This window comes from Phalaenopsis equestris, unplaced genomic scaffold, assembly GCF_001263595.1.
Source record: "Phalaenopsis equestris unplaced genomic scaffold, ASM126359v1 Scaffold000513, whole genome shotgun sequence".
Taxonomy (NCBI): Eukaryota; Viridiplantae; Streptophyta; class Magnoliopsida; order Asparagales; family Orchidaceae; genus Phalaenopsis; species Phalaenopsis equestris.
Window position 1 is genome coordinate 2,436,265 of NW_018164953.1, and position 6,547 is coordinate 2,442,811.

Consider the following 6,547-nt stretch of genomic DNA (forward strand, 5'->3'; position numbering starts at 1 on the left):
CCTTTTTGCACATCGATCATTGCTCTTCCTGTGGCTAGGAAAGGTCTCCCCAAGATGATATGTATCTCTTTATCTTCTTCCATATCCAGCACAATGAAATCAACATGAAAGATAAATTGATCCACTTTCACTAGGACAACTTTTATAACTCTTTTAGGGTACGTTATTGAATGATATGCTAACTGCAGAGTTACAATAGTAGGGTTATTTTTCCTAATCCCAATCTTTTAAATATTGAAAATGACATAAGGTTAATACTTGCACCTAAATCACATAAGACTTTCCCATAAAATCTATTTCCTATCGCACATGAAATTGTAAAGCTACTAGGATCTTTAAGCTTTTTAGGAAACTTTTTCTGAATTATAGCACTGCACTCCTCACTAAATGCAACAGTCTCATTATCTTCAAACTTTCTTTTCCTGTTGAGAATATCCTTCATAAACTTTACATAACTTGACATTTGTTCTAAGACTTCAGCAAATGGAATATTAATTGTTAGCTTCTTAAAAATTTCCAAAAAGTTTGAAAATTGTGTATCCAACTTCTGTTGACGAAGTCTATGAGGAAATGGAGGTGGTGGTTTTTCTAAGTTAACTTTAAGGGGAGAAATATGTCTTTCAGAATCTTTTGGAGCGTCCTCTTTTGATTCTTCAATTTCTTCTCTCTCTACTTCAGTTTCTTTTTGAACCCTATCTTCCAACTCTCTTCCGCTTCTAAGTTGAACGACCTTTACTTGCTCTTTATTCCGGTCTTTCAGATTTCTTTAAGTATTACTAGGAAGTGTTCCTTGGGATCTATTACTTAATGAATTTGCGATTTGTCCAAGTAAATTCTCAATATTTCTAATTGTAGCTTCTTACTTTGTAACTGATTTCCCATTTGTAACACCACTTTTTTTATAGACAACTTCTTCTTCTTAAATTGTGGATTACTGTTGAAACCTGGAGGATAAGTAGATCTATAATTATTATTCACTTCGTTGTTCTAGTTTCCCAATAGGTTTACTTGATTGTTCCCCCATTGTTGATTATTACCACCCGAAGTATTATTCCAATTGAAGTTGGGATGGTTCTTCCAACCTGGGTTATAATAATTTGAATATGGGTTATTCTGCTTATTATTTATAGAATTCAAAGTTTCTAATGATGCTTGAGAATCTACCAATTGGCCTAATGAATTCTCTTCAATTATAGAGAGTGGTTGAGAAAAAATCATTCCAAACTGGTCTAACTTCCTTGAAATTGCAACAAATTGATTTGTTAACATAGTAAATGCATCAGATTCATGAATATTGGCTACTTTCTTTGGATTTACCCTCTCAGAAGGCCATTGAAAATTATTGGTAGCCATTTCTTCAATTAAATCATAAGCGTCATGAAATGATTTTGACATAAGAGATCCAACTAATCCATTTAAAAAGTTTGCATTATTAATCAAACTAGTATATCATGGTGTGGACACTTTCTTAAGAGTTCTTTAAAACGTTCTCATGCTTTTTAAATAGATTCCCCCTTCAAACTGATTAAAAGATGTAATATCATTTCTAAGCTTTGCAGTTTTTTATAGTGGAAAATATTTAACAAGGAGTTTTTGTTCTAAATCACCCCAAGTTCTAATAGATCCAGGTGCTAATGAATTCAACCACATTTTAGCTTTATCCCTCCTTTATCAAGGAAAAAACCTAAGTCTTATGACATCATCTGATACACAATCATATTTAAATGTAGCACATAATTCTAGAAAATTGACAAGATATAAATTTGGATCTTTAGTTGGTGATCCCCCAAACTAATTATTTGATACAATTTGGATAATAGCAGGTTTAAGCTCAAATGAATGATCCACTACAGTAGATTTTTGAATACTACAATGAAGTTCATCTACCGTAGGGTTGGCATAATCTCTTAATGGTCTAAGTTCTTGATAAATTTCAGCATTTTAATTGTTTTGGTTTGTCATTTCTGTAATTTTTTTAAATTTTCAAAATTTTTAATTTTTTTTATTTTTCTGATTTTCTTAACAGTTCTTTTTAATTTAGAATCGTAGGGCACTAGCTCTTCAGAACCTGAACTACGCATACACAAAAATAAAATAAAATAAAACACACAAAATAAAATACTATAAATTTTTTTAAAAGTTTAAATAAGACTTTCTAAAAATAGAAATTTGCTTTTAAATTAATCTTTGAAATATTTCCTGACAACGGCGCCAAAAACTTAATCCCGAAACTACTTGTATGCAACAGTATAACAATATATGCGATTATATTTTCACTTATATTTCCTTAATTTACTATAGTACCAAAAACTTGATCCTGAATAAAATAAGAATTTAACTCTTTAATTTATATATATATTGGGATATTACGCAAATCAAGTAATATAAGACTTTTTGATTAAGCCCCGAATATCGATCACACGGGGAAAATATGCAATATGCACTTTCAAACAACAAACTTCTATTTTAAAAAGACATATTTTCAAACAACAAACTTCTATTTTAAAAAGACAATTACTTAAACTATAGATAGTTTGACAGTAATTAAAATTCAAACAATTTTGGTATTTTTGATATTTTCACAAAACAGTAACAACTTCTAAATAACTTGAGTTTATGTAAAAGAAAAGCACAGATTATAAAAATATATTTCACCTTTTCATGAATTAGTAATATGTACATGAATTCTGTTGTGGGAGTATGCGAATTGTGTTGTGCCAAATATAAACAATAATATTTTTTACCCTTACTAGAGATGCTATAAAGAACATTTGCTAATTTAAAGTTTGAATAGTTCTGAAGACTTGTTATGCAGGGAAGACACCAGCTCTCTCTAGAGTTCACTCGATTCCCTCCACTTAGGCGCTAACATCTCATATCATAACCTAAAATAATAAACCAAGTTGGGGGCTTTAACCTGTCACTTTAAAGTCCTCTAACTCTACACCCTTCAAAGATTATTTTCTTATTTTTTACACTAAATCCTATGAATTACATTCTCATTCATACAACCACATGTGATTCTTTCCAATTGTTGACTGAGATAATACCAGCCCGGTTCTTATATGTTATCACAACAAATTTTAACATCTGGATAGACCAAATCAAAAAGTAAATGAAGTACATGGATTTAAATCATCACAACTTCTTCCAACATTAAAGATCAATACCCTCCACAACTTTCATCCAATACTTTTAATTACTTATCATTTTAAGGAGAAATATAGAGAAAAAAACTCAAAATTAATGGAAAAAATAAAAACATACTTTAGCTTAAAAGTAGAAATCATTGTCAAACCAACAAGAAATCTCAATTAAAACTAGAAGTAGTTCAAAATAAAAGATAAAAATTTATCTCAAATCCTCCATCAAACTCTTGAAGTTCCTTTGAATCTCTTCTCTTTTACAACCCCCCCCCCCACACTTGATTTTTATTTTTTCACTATTCTAGTTAAAATTTAATTCTGTCATTGCCACCATCGATACCAACACTAATGGATGCTATGAATAGCAAGGCAAACTCTTATTATTGGCATTGATGGTAACACCCATGATCATAAAAAAAATGACGCCCATTATTGCCAATAAATCAATATTTTCCATGGTCAATAAATAGTCACCAACCACCAACACTAATGTCGCACTTGCTTTATACACCAATGCTAATGTTTCTTGTTGCCAATAAAACCAACATCTACCATTAACGCCACTATTAATGCTTGCCATTAACATCGATGTTGATTCCTGCTAATAACACTAAAGCTAATGTTTTCCATCATCAATAAATTTGACATCTATCATCGATATCAACAATGACACCCGTCATTTTCATTAAGGCCGACACTAATCTCGATACCTATGGTGCATCAACATTCCATTTTAAAGAAATATACCATGTTTCCATGCTTAAAATACAAAATTCATGGGACAAGCCTTCGACAAATTGATCAAGCCATCCATGTGCCTAATTAAAAAGATGAAGAAAAAAAAATTAACTTAAATGTCTAACATGTCTGACATGTGTCTCCCTAAATTATTTAGTTTATATACTTGATTCTAAATAGTAGTGCCCTATTTTTACTTCTTAAAAGTCTCATCCCCTTTGAGTGAGATCCAACATCAAATTTGCAACCCCCTAAATGTCTGTCACTTCCTTTTTAATGATGTAAATTGTCATTATTCTTTTAATTTTATGTCATATAAATTTTATAAAAGGTAAGGGAATATTTGTTTATTTTCTTCATATCTTCAAATATAATATTTATTTATATAATAATAATAATAATATTAAAAAATTCTTTTCATTTTTTTTATTTTGAGCAAATACTATATAATATTTTTAACTTTTAAAATAATTAAATTATATTGCTATGTTAAAAATATATCTATGCCCTATATTTTCAATAAATATATGTCTTGTATTCTTAATCATGTCATGTCTTGTATTCATAACTTAACTCCAATGTTTGCACACATTATCATCAACATGACTAACACATGCTATTGTCATCAAGGTAAATGCCCCACTATATCAAGGTTAATGTCTAACTTCTTGATTTCTAATCTCCCCTTTTATAAAGACGATAAAATAAATAACAAATAATTTTGTAATGAGAATTCCAGTATCTCGTGACTCTTATTCCTTACATCATCAATGCCATCTTTAATAATACATATCCAACATTTCATGAAGTTTAAACCAAGATGAAAATATTTAACACAAGATCATCACTTGAAAATATCTCACCAAAAAAATCACCCATTGGAGAGTATTGATTAAGAGAGAGCAAAGGATGTTCCTTGTAGATGCTTGGAGTAAGAGAGGGCTCTAGGAATGTTGGCCAAGTGAAAAGAAATCTAGTAATCGAGAACAATTTGACCGAATTTTGTTATGATTTTTGACATCAAACTTGATTAACCTAGCCATATACCCCGATTATAATAGAATTTTGGTCAAACATGAGAGAATTGAAGGGAAATAATTTTTAGAAAGTTTTTGAGATTTAAGAATAACATAAACCAAGAATAAACAATGGGAAGGGCGATCAACCATGATCTAATATGAAAGATTAGATTTATTTTGCCACTTCATCAATCCATAGATCGATCAAATTGACCAATGAGAAGTATGAGAATTTTAATTAAAGTAAACATGAAAGGGAATTTCAGCCCACGATGGATTAAATTAATAAATTTTATCATCAATCAAGAGATTTAGTTTTTACAAAAATAATTTGAACTTTTTGAAAACCTTCTTAAAATAAACTTTATTATATAATGAAAGATATCATGCATAAAATCTTAGGAAATGATTTGAATTTTGAATTTGAATTTTAAAGCTCTTTATGAAATAATAATATAGCCATAAATATTTGAGAAAATTCAAATTATATCAGACATAGTAAATTTGGAGACATTAGGACAATATCAAATAAAGTAGACAATTAATTAATGCAAGTGAGGAAAAGAGGATAATATTTAATTTAAATAGAAATTGATTATTCCAATAAAAATAATGCTATTACTTTGAGTATATATATTAATTAATTTCAAGTGCAAATAACTTAGAAAATTGGGCCAAAATAATTTTGAATCTTATCATTTAACTTATATATTATTTAACTTATATAATTTCAAGTGCAAATAACTTATCATTCAAAACAATTATCTCAGATTTTGAATCTCTTAAAATAAGAAAATTTCACCTCTTATGAGTTGCTCTCAATTTCTCTTGGTGCAATATTTGCATATATTATCAAAATAATAAATACTTGTTACTATTGTGAATAACCCAATAGACAACAATCACCAAATTAAAATCATAATAAGCTTCTTTACCATTTTTACCAAATTTAAAGTACAATCAAACTAATGCCCTGTTTGGGGCAGCTTATTTGGTGAGGTGCGATTTGAAAACGCACTTATGACCGTTTGAGTAAACTGCATTTTAATAGGTTATTAAAAAGCTACATTTTTAAACCACTGAAATCAACGTTTTTACATTGTTCCTGGCCAGGTGCGGTGGCAACGTTCTAGCTGCGGTCCGACATTTCCAAAAAAAAAAAAAATTGTAATAGCCACCACAAATCTTTGAATAAACAAATTATTTTTCAACAACTTATCTGCCCCCAAACAGACCCTTTAATGGTTTTTTAGTCACTCGCACTAAAATTTAGCTATCATTTTTCTTTTTTTTCAATAAATAAATAAATGACAATTACAAAATAATACTTTGGACAACAAATTTAATCACATTTTTATTTTCCGTAGCACAAACCTTTTTCACTTCACCCTAAAAAAAACAAATATATATATATTTGGGGCAGCTTATTTGGTGCGTTACGATTTGAAAACGCACTCATAACCGTTTGAGTAAACTGTATTTTAACAAGTTATTAAAAAAACTCCATTTTTAAACCACTAAAATAAATGTTTTTACATTGTTCATGACCAAGTGCGGTGGCAGCACTATACCTGAGGTCTAACTTTTTCAAAAAAAATAAAAAAAATTTATAATAGCCGCCGCAAATTTTTGTATAAACAGCTT